Source organism: Muntiacus reevesi, chromosome 2, assembly GCF_963930625.1.
Source record: "Muntiacus reevesi chromosome 2, mMunRee1.1, whole genome shotgun sequence".
Classification (NCBI taxonomy): domain Eukaryota; kingdom Metazoa; phylum Chordata; class Mammalia; order Artiodactyla; family Cervidae; genus Muntiacus; species Muntiacus reevesi.
The window spans coordinates 61,768,912-61,788,007 of NC_089250.1; the positions used below are offsets into that span (position 1 = coordinate 61,768,912).

The following is a 19,096-nucleotide window of genomic DNA, read 5'->3' on the forward strand; positions in this document are numbered from 1 at the left end:
CTTCTTAGGGGTTCAGGAAGGAGGCCTAGTTATTTGAAAGGCCCAGCAAGGCAGGCAGGAGGTGGGGGTCCCTTCTGAGCAATGACATTTTTAGTGAGGTGGGCCAAGAGGCTGGAAGGAAGAACCTCCAAGCACGTGGAGACCCAGGTTTAAATATGAGTGGAAGGAGAAGAAAACATCTGTAACACTTGGGACCCCATGAGCACTTGTGGTAGCATAGACAGAGACCTGGTGAGCTGACTTGTAGTTGGAAAACCTGGGTGTATTGTCTCTCTCAATAGTTATCTTTGGATAATCTGTTTCCCTGTTTTTAAGTTGGAGTGCCTCCATGTACCTTCACGTGTTTATTTTGTGTACACCAACCATATAGGATGTTGTAGAGAATCAAATGAGAAATGCAAGTTGGAAAGCTTTGTGAATTGTAAAAACTGAAGTGAGAGAAGTGAGAAGAAAGCGTTATAGGTATCTCTGGCATCTCAGTCCCTGACCTTTAGCCACCCCACTCCCCAAAGGCAAAAGGGAAGGTTTTGCCTTGGAAATCTACACTGTAAATTTTCTCCCATGCCCTTCTCTTCCTTTCCTTCTACTGTAGGCCCTACTGGAAAAAAGTTGAAAAGTTCCGCAAATTCAGTCTTTCCAGGGCACAGAGACAGAACCAGGCTGCGTGGCAGCATACAAGCCGAGGAGCACAGGTGTAAACACACTGTCTCAACCTGGCTCCAAGTCCACTGCCGGTGCAGATCGCGTGGCTGTTTCTAGGAGTCCATCCCCAGCATGTGTCTGTGCTCACTGACTGCTTCCATTGGGATGTCGCTTCGTTACCTACTGTTATCTTAGACCAGGAGGGCTATTCCTATTTTGGCCCCAGGTTCCCTACCTACTGCCACCCCTCACTGCTGTTACTGAAAAACTCATGTATACTGTAGCCTCATGTCCCATCAGAGGCCGTGATCATCTCACTTTTCCCACCATTTCTCTTGCCCTTGGCCAGTGATACAGGTCTTCATACTCTCTTCGTACCCTGTAGTCGTACTCTTGTAGTAAGGGACACTCTCTTCCCGCTGCCTGCCTGAGGGTGCACAGAGGGATCTGTGCCCCAACCTGAGGCTCCTGGAAATCCGCATTGGCCAGCCTTCCCTCCTTTTCTAAATCTCCAGACACTTGCTGTCATCTCTTTTTGTCTTGGTTAATCTAATGTTCTTTAGCTTCTGGCCTTCCATGGCCTGAGCATCAAGCTTGGGTTTTACTGTTCTTAAGACAACTGCCCTGTGAAGTAGTTCCATTGTTGATTCTTTTCAAATATGAATGGTTCCATGTAAAAAACTGTATAAAATACTGATACTCACATAGTAGCTTATTTACCTAACATCCTCAATTTTCCAGAATCCTGCTAAAAAACAAAAGGTAGCAAAGCGTTGTCATCCTTAAGATCTTGCACAGTGCTAATTTATTCCTATTTTTATGTGTTGTTGTAACAAGCTTAACAATCTGGTTTCTAAACCCCCAGAATATTAAGAACAGGGCATATAAAGGGGAGGAGGAGCTGCTATATTAGCAGCAGCTAGAGGTGAGAGCTGAAAGCCAACTGTAAGGGAGAGGTAAAAGAAGAATGATAAAGACAGAGAAGTTAAAATGGGTATGAAGGCCGTACTTTAAGGGCAACAGCCCTGTAGACATCTGTACACTTCAGTAAGGTAGGGCTAGGTGATTTTTAAGATAGTTCTTGAAGGCCAGTAGTATCAAAGAATGTTTAATTATTTGCAGTGTCTGCTATAGTATCAGATGCTATATTGAATGCTGTACATAAATTGATTTCGTTTTCATCACACCTTGAAAGGCAAGTGGTGATATTCTCATTTTACAAATTATGGAGACTTAGAGATGGACACACAGGCAGTGACTGGAAGAGCTAATAAACTTAGAATTTAGAAGAATCTGGCTCTAAAAAGCCAAGTTTTTTCTATTATTCTGCACTGACTCTTTAGCTGTGGCGTAAAACCCCAGTCCTTCTCAGCCTCTTGGGACAGTGTTTCCCCCAGCCCCCTGGCCCCAACCCCTGCCTTTATTCATTCTCTTAAATATGGATTTCTTTTCCTTTTAAAGATATCCATTCATTCAGTGCCTATTTATTGAGTGTCCTCTGTGTGCCAGGCACAGTTTTAAGTGTTTGAAATGTAGCAATGAAGAAAATAGTTTTCTCTCCTGTAGCCTAAATTCTAGTGGAATATAAACAAATGAATATGTATGAAGAGAAATAAAGCAGGAAAAGGGAATAGGAGGGACCATGTGATGAAAGAAGGCCTCCATGAGAAAATAAAATCTGTACAGAAATATGTACAAGATGAAGTAGTGTGAGCTGTGTGTATATCTTGGGGAATAACATGCCAGGCATAGAGTTCAGTAAGCTTGGAGGCCCTAAAACAGGAGCATGCTTAATGTTTTGAGGAACAAAGGAGGTCAGTGTAGCTAGAGATGAATTGAGCAATAGGAGGAGTGGATTATGGAGAAGTCACAAGGGTAGACAAGGACTCAGATCACGTGGGGCTTTATTCTCAGTGAAATAGGAAGCCGCTGGATAGTTTTGAGTAGATGAATGACATAATGTAACATCCATTAAAAAAAAAAAATCCCTCTGCACGATTGTAACGGCCAGGACCTCCAATATGTTGTTGAACCGAATTGGTGAAAACAGACAATCTTACCTTGTTCCCGGTTTTAAAGAGAAGGGATTCAGTCTTTCTGAGTAGTGTGATGCCAGTAAGTATGATGTTTGCTGCAGGGCTTTTTGGTAGACTTCTATTTATCAGGCTAAGTAAGTTCTCTATTTCTAGTTTATTTAGAGGTTTTATTATGGATGGATGTTGAATTTTGTTTGTGTGTTTTTTTTATCCTTTATTCTACTAACATGGCACAATGATAATTGATTTTTGGATATTAAACCAACATGATTCCTAGAATGAATCCCACTTGGCTATAGTGCATAATCCTTTCTGTATGATGTTGGGTTTGGCTTACTAATATTTTGTTGAAGATTTTTGCCTGTATTCATGAGATGTTGGTCACTAGTTTTCTTGTTATATCTTAGGTTTTAAAACGTGTCAGGGTGATACTGGTCTCTTAGGCTGGAGAATCTTCCCTCTGTTTTCTGGGAGAGTTTGTGAAGGATTGTGATTTCTTTTTTGATTTTTTAAAAAATATATTTCTTATTTTAATTATTTTTGGCTGCGCTGGATCTTTGTTGTTGCAGTTGGTCCTTCTCTAGTTGTGGTGCACGGGCTTCTTTCTCACTGTGGTGGCTTCCCTCCTTCTGGAGCATGGGCTTTAGGCACGTGGGCTCAGTAGTTAAGGTTTATGGGCTTAGTGGCCCTGAGGCATGTGGAATCTTTCTGAACCAGGTACTGAACTCAAGTTCCCTGCATTGACAGGCAGATTCTTAACCACTGGACCACCAGGGAAGTCTTTGTTTTTAAATGTTTGATAGAATTCACCACTGAAGCCTTGTGGACCTGAACTTTTCTCTGTTGGAAGAATCTTAATTACTAATTCAAAAATTCTCTTAATAGGTCTATTCAGATGTACCGTTTTTTTGTTTTTTTTTTTTCTCTTTTGAGTCGATAATTTGTGTGTGTCTAGGAATTTGTCTCCTTCATCTAAGTTGTTTAATTTTGTGGCTTAAAGTTGTTCATAGTATTGCCTTATAATCTTTTTAAACTCTAGAAGGTCAGTAGTGATCATCCTTTTAGTAGTAATAGCCCTTTTTTCATTCCTGATTTTGGCAATTTGTATTTTCTCTGTCTGTCTCTTGGTCAGCCTTGCTGAAGGTTTAATTTTGTTGAATTTTTCAAAGAACCAGCTTTTGGTTTCATTGTTTTTCTATTCCACTGAGCTCTTACTTTAATATTTGTTTTTCCTAACTTTAACTTGGTTTGCATTTAGTTTGTTCTTTTTCTAGTTTCTCAAGTCTTAGGTTACTTTTTTAAGGCACTCGCATCCGAAATGAAACTCCTCTTCAGGCATGACTGACCTGCGGACTGTCACATGCTCCTGAGTAGTAGTCTCTGGAGAACTATCTGGAGCTTCAGGGAGCGCCTGACCCAGGCACAGTGGGGGAGACAAGTGGTCCGCAGTGTTGCGCCACCCGTAGGAAGGGGGCTAGGGCTTGACCTGAAGCACAGAGCAGCCTGAATCCTGCCTGCCCCAGGTGCCCCACCACCACCTGAGATTTGTGTGGGTGGGCCTGAGATCCCTCACCCTCATACAAAGGCTATGTGCCCCGATGCTGACTGGGGCAGGCCTGAGATGGGGACAGTTTAGTTGGTAGTGAGGTGATACATGGAAAATCAAGCTTTCTTCACTTTCCTAGGAGATTTTGCCTGATACAGAGCTAGAGGAGACCACTGCCCACCTCACAGACTTCAGAGACGGATGGCTTTGGAGGCCTTACCGAGTTCCTGTTAATGACTGAGATTCTAAGCAGAAATTTGAGTGCATCAAAGAAATAAGGCTTAAAGGCAGATACCAAATAAGTACGGTTACAAATAAGGGTACTCATTTGTGGCCTTTAAAAGTTTCCTCAATGTTCAGTTCAGTTCAGCTGAATCACTCAGTTGTGTCCAACTCTTTGTGACTCCATGGACTGCAGCATGCCAGGCTTCTCGTTCTGTTGCCAACTCCCGGAGTTTACTCAAACTCATGTCCATTGAGTTGGTGATGCCATCCAACCATCTTATCCTCTGTCGTCCCCTTCTCCCACCTTCAGTTTTTCCCAGCATCAGGGTCTTTTCAAATGAGTCAGTTTTTTTCACGTCAGGTGGCCAAAGTATTGGAACTTCCGATTCAACTTAAGTCCTTCCAATGAATATTGAGGACTGATTTCCCTTAGGATTGACTGGTTGGATCTCCTTGCAGTCCAAGGGACTCTCAAGAGTCTTCTTCAACACCACAGTTTCAAAGCATCAATTCTTAGGCACTTAGCTTTCTTTATAATAAGTCCAACTCTCACATCCATACATGACTACTGGAAGAACCATAGCCTTGACTAGATGGACCTTTGTTGGCAAAGTAATGTCTCTGCTTTTTAATATGCTGTCTAGGTTGGTCATAACTTTTCTTCCAAGGAGTAAGCATCTTTTAATTTCATGGCTGCAATCACCATCTGCAGTGATTTTGGAACCCAAGAAAATAAAGTCTGTCACTGTTTGCGCTGTTTCCCCATCTATTTGCCATGAAGTGATGGGACCAGATGCCATGATCTTAGTTTTCTGAATGTTGAGCTTTAAGCCAACTTTTTCACTCTCCTCTTTCACTTTCATCAAGAGGCTCTTTAGTTCTTCACTTTCTGCTATAAGGGTGGTGTCATCTGCATATCTGAGGTTATTGATATTTCTCCCTGCAGTCTTGATTCCTGGAGGAAGCTTGTGCTTCCTCCATCCCAGCATTTCTCATGATGTACTCTGCATATAAGTTAAATAAACAGGGTGACAATATACAGCCTTGACATACTCCTTTCCCTATTTGGAACCAGTCTGTTGTTCCATGTCCAGTTCTAACTGCTGCTTCCTGACCTGTATACAGGTTTCTCAAGAGGCAGGTCAGGTGGTCTGGGATTCCCATCTCTTTCAGAATTTTCCACAGTTTATTGTGATCCACACAGTCAAAGGCTTTGGCATAGACAATAATGAAGAAATAGATTTTTTTTTCTGGAACTCTCTTGCTTTTTCGATGATCCAGCGGATGTTGGCAATTTGATCTCTGGTTCCTCTGCCTTTTCTAAATACAGCTTGAACATCTGGAAGTTCACGGTTCACATACTGTTGAAGCCTGCTTGGAGAATTTTGAGCATTACTAGCGTGTGAGATGAGTGCGGTTGTGCAGTAGTTTGAACTTTCTCTGGCATTGCCTTTCTTTGTGACTGGAATGAAAACTGACCTTTTCCAGTCCTGTGGCCACTGCTGAATTTTCCAAATTTGCTGGCATATTGAATGTAGCACTTTCACAGCATCACAGCATCGTCTTAGAATTTGAAATAGCTCAACTGGAATTCTATCACCTCCACTAGCTTTGTTCATAATGATGCTTCCTTAGGCCCACTTGACTTCACATTCCAGGATGTCTGTCTCTGGGTGAATTATCATACCATCGTGGTTTTCTGGGTTGGGAAGATCTTTTTTGTATAGTTCTTCTGTGTATTCTTGCCACCTCTTCTTAATATCTTCTGCTTCTGTTAGGTCGATACCATTACTGTCCTTTATTGAGCCCATCTTTGCATGAAATGTTCCCTTGGTATTTCTGATTTTCTTGAAGAGACTTCTAGTCTTTCCCATTCTGTTGTTTTCCTCTATTTCTTTGCATTGATCACTGAGGAAGGCTTTCTTATCTCTCCTTGCTATTCTTTGGAACTCTGCATTCAAATGGGTATATCTTTCCTTTTCTCCTTTGCTTTTTGCTTCTCTTCTTTTCACAACTATTTGTATGGCCTCTTCAGACAGCCATTTTGCTTTTTTGCATTTCTTTTTCTTGGGGATGGTCTTGATCCCTATCTCCTGTACAATGTCACGAACCTCCATCCATAGTTCATCAGGCACTCTGTCTATCAGATCTAATCCCTTGAATCTATTTCTCACGTGTTGTCTGTAGACATGAAATAACAATTTCTATCCAGCAGCTGTGAAAGACGCATTTCAAATAAGTGCTGTATGAAACTGTTAGATACTGTATGCATGTAAGGGACTATTAATGTTAGTAACTATGGTCCTAGGGACTGGGACAGTCTGGAGAAGGGGCAGGAGCAGTGGCAGTACGCTTCAAGGTGTGGGTCATGAACGGCTGACCAAAGTGGACTTTGTAACTTAATGTAAGGCAGGGGTTCATTGTCTGCCAGTGTAGTCATCCAATGGTTACCAGGGGTTTCTGTGGAGAAACTCTGAGGGAAGCCCCCAGAGCAGTTCAGCTTAGAAACAGTTGTCCCTGTTCTCTCCCCACCCAGGAATTTTGCCCACATTTTATTACTTTGGTTCCAGAGGCAGCTGGTTTTCTTGAGGGTTACTGTCGTAGGAAACAAAAAGGTCAAGCTCACTTAGAGGGAAGGAGTAGTATGCAAAAGACTCTGGGTCCTGTTAGGCCCTGTGTCCCCCTCCTTCCCCAATTTTCATTAAGATTCTGTCCCGCTGGAGCAACAAACTTGACAGAGGAGGAGCTGGCAGCTCCTAGAGGGAAGTTTTAAGGCCATTGACTGTGGCAGAGAGGTAGGATCTGAGCTTAAAAATAAGGCCAAGAGATCAAAAACTCAAACTGGGAAATCATAAATCAGGAAGCCAAGGTCCATCAGCAGATGTGATGCTGGAATCATGAGATGAGTAGGACATGGAAAAAGAGGACTTATGATTTAATGGGGCAGATATGGAAAAAAGCCCCAAAACTATTCTACAAAAGATCACATTAACACAAAAACAGAAATTGCTTCTTTTGAACTATCCATTATTTTGTGTTATCTGGGTCTCTACTGTTACCCTCTACCTTCATTTCCCTCTCCACCCCCCAATTAGTATAATATGTCAAGAGTTATTTTACTTAAGTGCGTAGGGCAAGAGACAGCGTTATCTACATTACAACTGATCTTCAGGAAGTTTAATTAACTGCATCTTTACCTCCATTGTAAATCTTGAAAATCTCAGGCCACATGCTGCTGGGAAAAGAGAGGAAGCTATAAAGCCAAAGATTTGAATTTGCTTGGACATTCATTTCCTATGTGACTAACCTCTCTGAGCTGTAGTTTCCTCCTCTGCAAAATGGGAGGAATGCCTATACAGTTATTGTGGTGCTAATAGGAGATGATGAGAAAATGCCTGGCTTGGATTGGTGTTCAGCCACTGGTGGTTGGAATAAATTTTGATATCATGTGTTCAGTGTCAGATTGTAGTAGAAGGTGAGTATTGTGACCCAGGCTCTTAAGTCTTCTTCTGACTCAACCTTGCGGAAGTATTTAATATCTCTGAACCTCAGTTTCCTCAGCTCCAAAAAGAGGGAATGAAACAGAAAGGTGTTCCATAATTGCTGGCGTATCTCTTCCAGTTCTGTGCCTCCAAAGGCACTTGGTCTGTGTTCAAAAAAGGAGTCGGGGGTGAGGCAAAAGAGGAGGCTCACCTTCAGTCCTGCTTACAGCTTCAACAGGGACAGTTAGAAAGAGTCATTATCTAAGTATGATGAGAAGTGTCTGGGAGTTGGCTGCAGGGGCAGTAGCCTATCTCTCAACATTTGGCGGTCGGGGGATGGGGAAGGAGAAAACAATGATAAAATCAGAATGGCCTGGAAGGTTGGAGACTGAGTCATTATCGAGTATGAGAGAGACCATGAGGCACAGAGCCCAGCTTGTGCTCTAGTACCTGCTTTCTGGGTGATGTTGCCAGTAAAGCTGTTTCTCTTTTTTAGCCTCCATATCCCCATCTCTAAAATGAATTAGGTAGTGTATTCTCCACGGGCCTCTTAGGGTTTCCTAAAATTTCATCATCCACTACTGGCTCTCACGTTGGTTTGTATCCAGCTTGTGCCCTTGGTGTTGAGGATTTCATTTACAGAAGGCTTCTTAACTTGCCAGGCTAGCACCAGAGTAATATTTAGAATGCTCTTGAAACCACTGTTTCAAGCCACTGTGAATCATACAACTTTCAAGTCCAGAAATGCCTTGGTCCACCTGGTCTGACCGCCTTATTTAACACTGAAAGATGATGCACTAGAGTAGAAAGACTACTAAGGGACTTCCCTGACTGTTCAGTGGTTGAGATGCCTCATTTCCAATGCAGGGGGCATGAGTTTGATCTCTTGTTGGGCAGCTGAAATCCTGCATGCTGGATTTGACTCTCTGCTTTGACAGCAGACCTTGAATTCAAATTCCTGCCAGTAATTAACTTAATCTCTCTGAGCCATAGTATCATCTGAAAATGAGGATAGTGATAATAGTAGGCACATAAAGAATTGTTGTTATTTGGAAAAGAAAAAAACTGAGGCCTGAGAGATGATACCACCTGCTCAGAGTCAAGCTCAAACCAGAATCTCTGTCTCTTGTGCAGGGTTTTCTTGTCCTCTAGAGCCAAGGTCAGCTACGTATGTAGTAGCAAAGATTGGAACTGAAAGCATGTCAGTTTTCTTAACATCTCTGCCAACAGTCTTCTCAATTCCCCTGGGGTGTGTGTCAATAACACAGCCTGCACTTGTTTTAGAAACAAGCTCTTCACAAGCACTCCTGTTTGATTTGCTTTGGCTGGTACAGGATCCAGATGCTCTTAGAATAGCACAACAGACTCTCCAAATCAGCCCATTCCCATTCTGAGCCACTCACAGCTCTGATCTGCTGTTGGCCAGGGTTTGGCCTCTAGGTTCCCCCCAACCCCCACCTGTCATGTAAATCTCTTCAGTCATCTTTTGCTATTATTGGTTCTTTCCCTCTTGAAGGAAGTCATGTGTATTGAGTGCCTACTGTGTGCCAGGTGTTGTGATAGCTGCTTTAAATTAAAACTATCTTGTTAATCTTAGTAACTCCTTAAGTTATTAATAGCTCCAGAAGGAAAAGCTGAGGCTCAGTGAAGTAAATGAATTTGTCAGAGGTCATCTACCTAGTCCGTGAAAGAGCTGGTGTTTGAACTCAGGTCCTACTGCCTCCATAGACCCCATGCATTTAGTACAGTAAGCTCTTTCCTGAGTATCGTACTGCCTCTGGCCTCTGCCTTTCCAGGAGGGTAAAGTGTTCATGAGTGCCCAGAAAGGGGCTTCGGTGGCTTTAGAAATTGGCATTTGGTAATATCTCCATGCCTTCGGTGCATTTTCCCATTAATTTCTTCTGCTCTACCCTGCCTCAGACCAAGTTCTCTAGGATCCAAGTGTGTGGCCCAGACGTCCAGTCACTAAGTGAGAGGCCAGGTTTCCGTCTTCAACATGGAACGTGGATTCTGTAGTAAGAAGTGTCTTTGTCATTTTCAAAGCTGAATGAGGGGAATACTCAAGTAATAAGCCCCTTGTATGCCCAACTCTGAAATGCAGGGGGTGTGAATATCTCAAGCGTGATGAGCTTCCTTCAGGGAACTGGCAAGAGAGGAGGCAGAGGCATACATATATAAAAGAGTTATAAAGAAGATTGCTCTGATAGGTCTTCAAACCTGTCATCACTTTTCAGTTTACAAAGTGCCTTATAGAGATCCTTCCTTCCTTGTATAAGGAAACTGAAGGCATATGCATTTATTTGGCAGAGTGAGGGGCTAGAGTTCACATCCTTAGTCTTGATAAGGTCAGTGAGTCTCAGCCCTCCTGGAAGAGTTCTTGTCTGTGGCCTTGGGTTCCCATCAATCTTCATTTGCAAAAGGAGTAGGCCTTTAGTCTCTGCCCTTTTCTGAGAGCCCTCCTCTGCCCACTGGTCCCTTGCCTCACTCCTTCTTACTCAGCTGCTAGGGCCTTCTTAATGAGACCCTCTTCTAAATGATACATTTTTAAATGTAGGCTAAGAGGAGATATTTTCCCCAAGATCATTTGCCATAAAATGATGGGATTTTATGGCCAGTAGGAAGAGATCTTAACAGTTACCAGTTTTTTGGAGAAGTCCTTTATTTAAACACATAATTCAATGTCTCAAACAGCTGCTCTGTTAGAAGTGGCAATGGTGGCCCCAGAGGCCACTGATCCAGCCTCCCCCTTACCCTCATCAGAAACAGCCTCAGGCATCTGACATCAACCTGCAGGGTTGCGATAAAACAACACTGACCTCGGTCAACTTTCCCATTTTATAATTGTGAAATTGAGGCCCAGCACAGGGCAGTAATAGGCCCAAGGTTACACAGTGAATTAGTGGCAGGTCTGACTCTCAGCCTTGTGCACTTTTGGCAACACTGAACTTCATGTCATTTCATAAGTGAACACATGTACCCTTTCACTAACGTCCTGTGCCTAGATGTCAGGCTTCTTTTGCCTCCTGGCATCTCATTCCTGTGAGGTGTAGGTGGGCAGGCCTGTGGATGTGTGTACCTTGTTAGGGCATAATTCTCATCTATGTGGTGAGCGTGTGTTAAGTTGTATTTAACTCATTGTGGGAACTAGCAGAACGAGAATTGTTGAGAAGTTGGATTTATGTTAGTGGAAAAAGGATTAAAATGAGGTTGCTAAATGAGATCCAAAATTAATGTCCTAATGAAAACATAACATTTCATGTTGTCTTCTCTACTTAGAAAAAGTGCACTTTCTCAGTTTTCTATACATTAACCTATAACTTGGCAGAGTTTTAAAATATTTGGGCCCTGTTTGTGAACAGTAAGTCCAACAAAATTCTCTTCTCTGAGTATCATGTGACTCTCAGATGCATACTAAAAAAAGTCCTAACATGACTGTAAAGGTCACACAGTTTTCTTTTTGCCTTACTTCCAGTTTTTGAATAATTTTCCTTAACAAAACACCACTGAACATGATCAGAGTCTCTGGCATTAAAGCTGGCCAGAGCTCTTCCAACTCAGGAAGGCATCTTTCTGCTCAGGGCACAGACCCAGCTCCTTCCTGAAGCTTCTGCAGCTGGCATCCATCAGCAGGACCTTAACCTGTCTCCTACAACCTTGGTCACTGGCTTGGAGTTTGACCTTTGCTAATCTTAGACTTGCTTCTTCTCCTTCACCCGGTCATGGAGACTTTTTTCCCTGTTTCTGGTTACCCCTGGGACCATCTTGGATGCAAAGAGGTCACAGAGTTCCACCTGGAGGAAGTTTGTTTTGAGCAGAGTTTTACTCGGGCAAAGTAGGCAACTGCTTTTATTATGAGTTTTTGTGTTAGCTGTTTTGCTTTTCTCATCCCCAGTGCTCTCATCCAAGGCCAGATTTTAATCCTCTCTCACTGACTTCTTAATTGTTAACTAATTTGCCTCCCTGGGTTTCCCTCGTGGCTCAGTGGTAAAGAATGCACCTGCCAATGCAGTAGACTTGGTACCTACTGCGTGGGTCAGAAAGATCCCCTGGAGAAGGAAATGGCAACCCACTCCAGTATTCTTGCCTGGAAAATCTCACAGACAGAGAAGCCTGGCGGGCTACAGTCCATGTGGTCACAAAAGGGTGGGACACAACTTAGCGAGCGACTCAACAACAACAAACTTGTCTTTGCTAGTGAAATATAACTTCCTTTTTCTGAGTAAAAGTTCAACTTTGAGTTGAACTTCAAAGATGAGATATTTGATAGTCTTGAAAGATGAAGTATTTGGCAGTTGAGAAGGGTAGTCTGTAGCTTCCAAGTGAAGAGACCAGTGAGGACCAAAGGTGTACAAACCTCCATGTATGTCTTAGAGAAGAGTAAGCAGTCCAGTGTAGCCAGAGCATAGCCTTTCAGGAATGGAATGTGGTTAGGGTTAAAGTTATCAAAGAAAGTTGAGACTAAACTGTAAGGCCTCATTTTCCACGTTAAGGAAATACTGTGTTTCATACCTAGCATTGTTGAATTAAGTGACATATAATTGTCTGTTCATGAGTGCAGTTGTGTATTAGGATGTGATTGTTAAATTTGGAGATGATTTTTGAAGACCCTGCAAAAATTGGAGCCAAAAGGACAGGTTAAACTTAAGTTCACCCAGGCTTGAATTTCGAGTTTCTGAGTTCTCTAAGCTCATAAGTTAATCATAGCGTGCCAGGATTGAAAGGGACCTTAGAGATCAGTAGCTCATACATCGGTCCATTCAACAAGTGCCTGATACTTTTTTTTTAATATGGACCATTTTTAAAAGTCTTTATTGAATTTGTTACAATATTGTTTCTGTTTGGTGTTTTGGTTTTTGGCCCCTTGGGAGTAAGGTTGGAGAGGGGACAGCTGAGGCCAGATACAGGGTCCTGCAGTCCATTTTGTCGATGGGAAAATGAGGCTAATATTCAGGGCCATGTAGCAAGTTAGTACAAGGCCAGGATTGGTAACACTCCTGGTGCAGCCTCCCTTCCCTTGCCTCCCTGCTTCCTTGCAGCTATTTATCCAAGGTTAACTTGGATCCCATTTAATTCCTTTATTCTCTTCTCCCTCACTTAGCTCTTTTTCTCTTGGATAAGTTAGTTGACCTCAGAGAGCAATTTTCTTATCTGTAAAATGGAGATGTTAATTATAATTATCTTGAAATTAAAAATTTTTAAATATTTTTAAGCCACTGATCTCATTTTTTTGTATTATTCTTGCTCTTTGCAGATACAGATACCATGTTAGGTTTGTGTATATGCCTGTGTTCCAGTTGTTGCTATTTTCTAGCTGTGTAAATTTGGACAAACTGTCTTGACCTCACACTTAAGTGTTTTTCCCACTAGAGTCCTAAAATTCCATTTCATAGCCATTTGGAAACTTGACTTGTTTACTTTCTCACCCTGGAGTGTGCCACTGTTGATGACTTGCAGTGGCAACTGGGCTGGCCCTGTGTGATTTGAAGAGGACAGTATGAGAGGCAAGACAACTGGGTGCCTGGGGGTATTAAATCAAGGATTGGCAACTCCTCATAAGTCAGATGATTTCTGGGGACTTCCCTGGTGGTCCAGTGGTTAAGAATCTGCCCGCCAGTGCACTTAGTCGCTGTGGAACAACTAAACCCGTATGCCACAACTGCTCGAGCCTGTGAGCCGTAACTACTGAGCCCAGATGCTCTAAAGCCCCTGCTATGCAACAAGAGACGCTACTGCAGTGAGAAGCCACTGCACTGCAACTAGAGAGTAAACCCTGCTCACAGCGACTAGAGAAAACCCGCCTGCAGCAACAAAGACCCAGGACAGCCCCCCCCCCAAAAAGATTTCTGGGATAGGAGTCTGGGGTTAGTGTCAATGGTGACTTGATTTGGATTATGTTCTGGTAATAGTGAAGTTGCCAGCTCCACTGAGTGGAAGAACCAGGATTTGTTCACAGGCAATCTTGCTTGTGCCCTGGAGAAAGACAAGTGTGATGGTGGCAAGCGTCCAACATGACCTGACTGGCTGCCCACAGGCCATCTCTGCCATTCAGGACATCAGCCACTGGCCCTGCCAGCCCTCTGGCAAGGTTGCTGTGATTTGATAGAAAGAGCCCAGGCTCTGGGTTTGCACAAATGTGAGTTCAAATCCCTGTCTGCCAACTACTGATTGTGTTCCTTGTCTAGTTCTTCAACTAGTTCTTTAAAATTTTTAGAGCCAGTGTCTTTGTCTGTAAAATAGTGTTGTTGAGGGAATTCCTTGGTGGCCTAGTGGTTAGGATTCTAGGCTTCCACTGCCACAGCCTGGGTTCAATCCCTGGTCAGGGAGCTGAGATCCCATCCTGCAAGCCTCACGGTGTGGCCAGAAAAAGAAAGTAGTGCCTTTGATACCTACTTTGGGGGTTGTTATGAGGATTCAAAAATACCTTAGACAAATAGGTCTCACACAATACCTGATACTTAGTTGGATGAATAGCAAGTTGATCAACTACTGTTAGCTCTTTGAAGACTAGTATCCTTGGGAGGTGACATTCAAGTCAGTGCTGCTCTGATTCTTTCACTACCTCCCCACTCACCCCCAGAAGTCGACCTGACCCCTCCTTTCCTTCCTCAAGTTCAGACCCCAGAAATATGAGGCAGTCTGTCTCACCAGGTGGCATATCTATGAGTAAGCAAGATTGTTACATAGCAGACATACAGGGCCAGGGCAAGTAGCTCAGGCAGCAGCTGATGAACAAAAGGCTTCTCTCTGTTCCCAATAAATTGGTCCTTGGGGATCCTAGTTTTGAAATTCTAATTGACACAGGAAGGAAAAGATTCATTAGGCTCTGGACTCATTAAAATGCTCTGCTGCTCACCTACGATTTATTCTTGGCACTTCATCAGGAGGAATTAAGTAAACCAACAGGCTGGGAGGCTGCTGACAGCACAGTTCATGTACTTGGCGCTGGTGCCGCTCATGGGGTGTGGATTTGGGGCCTCCCATACTCTGGAGCACACAGCTGGCCTCAGAGGTTTCTCACCCTTAGGACCTAGCATGAGTCTAAGTCTCATCTATTGTCAGTGCTGAGAGGACCTTTTGAGATCATTCATAGATGGTAGCTCATTCATAGATGGTCCACAGAAGAAGAGGGGCTTGCCTGAGATCACTGAACCACAGAAGTGGTAGAGCTAGAATTAGAAACAGTCAGTCCTCCTGACTTCCAGGCCAGGAGTCTTTCCCCTGCGTCACTTTTGGATTTCTAGATCCAGTATCTCATTCATTCAGCCATCAACAGATACTTTTGTTGATATATGTTATGTGCCAGAATTCTGTGATAAAACAGACAGGGGGTGGGAAGGGGGATGGAGAGGAGATACCTGAATCAGTATTATGGGTGACTAGAAAGGCCTCCAAATCTGAGGGCTGAATAGGAATTAGCTTGGCAAAGAAGCATATGAAGAGAGTAATCAAACCTGAGGGATCACTGCCTACAGAGGCTGGGAGACTCTTCAGTAATGGAAAGTCTTGCTAGGGTGGAGGAATTGAAGAAGGGATGAGAAGATGAGTCAGCCTATGAGGTTGGGGCCACTTTCTCTTAGAAGAACTCTATACCTGGAATTAGGAGTCCTGGATGTTCTAGATGTGTTTCTGCTGCCAGTATTGATTAGCATCTTTTTGGTGTGCCATTGTTGGACACTGAGATACAAAAATGCATAAAATATATGTAGTTCTGTTCCCCGAGATGTTAGTTTAATGAGGGTAGCAAACTAATAAATAACTCCTATAATAAATGAAAGGAGTAATTACTTTTGTTGGAGGAAGTCAGAGTTGAACTGTGTTACCATCAGGATTTTCTCTTGAGTTTGATGATTTCACCTATCAATTTAGTGATAACCACTGTCCTGTGTAGCTAATGAGCTGATGGGAAGACAGCTCTGTAATGACTGGTGTTTGTGTGGCATTTGTGAGTTACAAAACACTCTTTCATCATTAATTGAATCTTAAGCCTAACCTTATAACTTAGGAAATTTCTCAGCCATTTACAGATGAGGAAACTAAGGCTGAAAGAGGTTGAGGCTTGTTTATAGTTTTACAGCTTTAGATTAAGAAAAGCTAGGGATCAGAAATCCAAATCTTGTGCTCTCTTTTGCAGTACAGTGGCTCTGAACAGATAGTGAAAAGTAGAAAGATGGCAGCTTTTCTGTTCCATACTTATAAGCCTGGTTTCCCTTTCCCTTCACTTGAAATGCAAATAATGACTTGACTGTGAGAAGAAGCAACTTAAATTGGCTGGGAAGAAAGAAAAAGAGCCTATTTCAAGTCTTCCTCAGATTGGGCTCTGAACTTTTAAGATCACGTGTTCCAATGTTCTTGTCAGCTCCCACTATTCCTTCTCATGCCATTTACAGAGTGCTGTCTCAGCTACTGTGTCATTGGCTACAAAAAGCTATTTGTGGGGTAGACAGAGCCTGCTTTACAGGTGGGTAAACTGAGGTCCACAGAAGTGAAGTATTTTGCCCAGAGTCACTGAATTATTCATGCCAGAATGAGGATGGACACCACAGGTGCTCCTAAGTCATAGAAGAAAGCTCCTCTGATTCATTCACGTCACTCAATTCTTGAATATACCCTATGAACCAGAAATTTTATTTTACGAGAGAACCTCTGGTTAGGCTCAAGCTGTCTTGATGCAGTGCCTTCCTCTAAGAGCGCAGGGACTTTTGCTGTTTATTTATCTGTCCCCAGCCAGGGCCTGGTTCCAAGAATGCTCTGCTGTTGTTTTTGGCCTTAACTCTGCCAGAAGCTGAAGGGAGCAGATGGCCACAGCATTGTGGATTATAAGGGTGTGATCCCATTCTGGGCTAGAGGATGAGTGAAGAGCCCTACACCCATCTACTGCTGTTTCTATGCTCAGGTCCCTGCCAAGGTATTTTCCATCTCAGAACAAAGTGAAGCTGGCTAACTCTGCCCCTTCCTCCACCTGTGCACAACATACTTATTGATCTTATGGATAGATTTCATGCAAAGGCTTCTATGATCTGCTGTCCCAAATGACTCTTTGTACCTACTTCCCAGGCATGTTTCACGTTTTAAGGGGAATCTGGCATCTCCTTTATCTACAGGCTTCCCAACACTCCCCACCCTCTCTGCTGTTTTTACTTCCAGCTCCTTCAGCTCTTCGTGTGACTGACAAATAGCCTAAAGAGTAATCAATACTGAGAAATTGACATGTTTTCTGTTTATCTGAAATCCTAACTGGAAAAGTGTAAAGAACTCTATTTTGAGGGAGCAGGGCTAGAAGGTGACTGGAATAAAGACGATTGACTTCATGATGGGAAGCCTGCAAGAACCTCAAGTACCTCAAAAAAATCATGAAAGGAAATATCAACATTTGTTCACAATATTTTATGCTCCCCTTATATATTAATATCTTTATATATTACAGAGTGCTTTCATATCTATTATTGCCTTTTGAGTGTTAGAGCAACTCTTTGAGGGCAGCAGTGCAAGGATTAATTTCCTCACTTGACAGTTGTGACCAGGGAAGGTCAGGGAAGATTAGTGGTCAATTGTCTGGTGCTCATGGTGGCAGAGCCCCAAAGAGACCCAAGATTTGGGAGCCAAATAGTCCTATGTTTGAAATCTGGTGTTCATCACATTCTAGCTGAATGATCTTGGGCAAGCTACATAATTTCCTCAAGCCTCCGTTTTCTTCTCTGTGATAAGAGGATAACAGTATTTATCTCCTGTCTGAGAATTAAAAGATATAGTGTATAGAAAAATGCCAACACAGTATGGAACAAGTATTAGGACCTTAGTAACTGCAGGTTTCCCATCTTAGTGTTTTAAGTGTCTTGTATTCTGAATCTTTGAAAATTAGTACTCTCACTACAGTAAAATGAGCTATATGTAATACATTTCTGTAAGCTAGAGTATCATTTAAGTGCCTCACTGGGTTAACTGAATTAGTGGGAAGCAGGGGTGCTCCAGGCACTGGCTGAGTACTTCTAATACAAATCACAGTGGGTTGGAGCTGACAGAGACCCTAGAGATCTGTTCCAGTGTGTCTTCCTCAGAAGAGATGTTAATAATCTCAGAAAAGTCAGACTGGATAATGCAAAGTGCATTTCTTTACTTTTGACTTCTCAGAGCCTTAGTGTGCATGTGATTGGGGTGGGTGGGGAGAAAGGGATAGAGGAGGCCAAGTTTCCTGTTTTTATTTGACCTTGGAGACCCTAACATCTTGAAGAACACTGGTTTTTCATGAAAGAGTTCATGCACCACTACTCTGGTTTAGTTCTCCATTTTCTGGATGAGGCACTTAAGGTCTCAGCCAGGCTTACAGAGCCAGTCCACAGCAGAACTAAAACCAGAGTTTAGGGTGCCTGGCCCTCTCTCGGGCCACACCACCATTTGTACTCCATTGCTCTTCCTCTTCTAGCCAGCAAATCATAAAATTACAGAGGATTCTGCAAACCACTAATCAGAGAGCATTGTTAGAGCATCAAGCTTTCTGTTTTGATGTGTTTGTGCTAGTAAGCAGGAAAATGCGGAAACAACAGGCTTAATGACTGCCAAATGTTTCCAAACAGTTGAAAGACCAGGGATCAGGTAATTCTAGCTCAATGTCTGGAAGGGTGCCTCTGACCCAAAAAATTTTAAGTCTGTTCTTGTTTTATGAAGTTTCAGTTGCAACCAAGGGGCTCATCCAAGAGGCCTGTAGTGTAGCTCCCTGTGATGAATACTGACACCAGTGATTATGGGAAAGATCCTGAGAGGAATTTGAAGAGAATGTGTCAAATTTCTGTTCTTTCATCACCATCTTCCATGGAATTCAGTGGTTAGGAATGTGCTGCTGGTTTCTGTCCAGAACCAGGCAGAGGGAGTTGTCTTTGGCATTTATTTGGTGAGGGCTGTCCTTGCATTTACCAAGCCTTCTAGTAAAAAATACCACCTTTACCTTTGCAAAGTTATGCAGTAAACTTTTCAAAAACACATCTGATACTCAGAACAATCCTGACATAAAGATTATCGTCCACATGTCTAATGATGACACTGAGGCTCAGAGAAAGGAGTAGTGACTTGTCCAGGGTCTGACGGCAAATTAGTGATAAACCTTTATTGTATTACAGGTGCCTAGTGCAATTGTGACATATAGTATATGCTCAAATATTTATTAATAGAAA

General features: G+C 42.8%; 1 protein-coding gene across 3 annotated transcripts in view; it reads left to right on the plus strand.

Annotated features, from left to right (window-relative positions):
• The window catches only part of RALY (RALY heterogeneous nuclear ribonucleoprotein), an 81,657-nt gene that overhangs the window by 37,066 nt on the left and 25,495 nt on the right, over positions 1-19,096 (plus strand). The window lies entirely within an intron of this gene.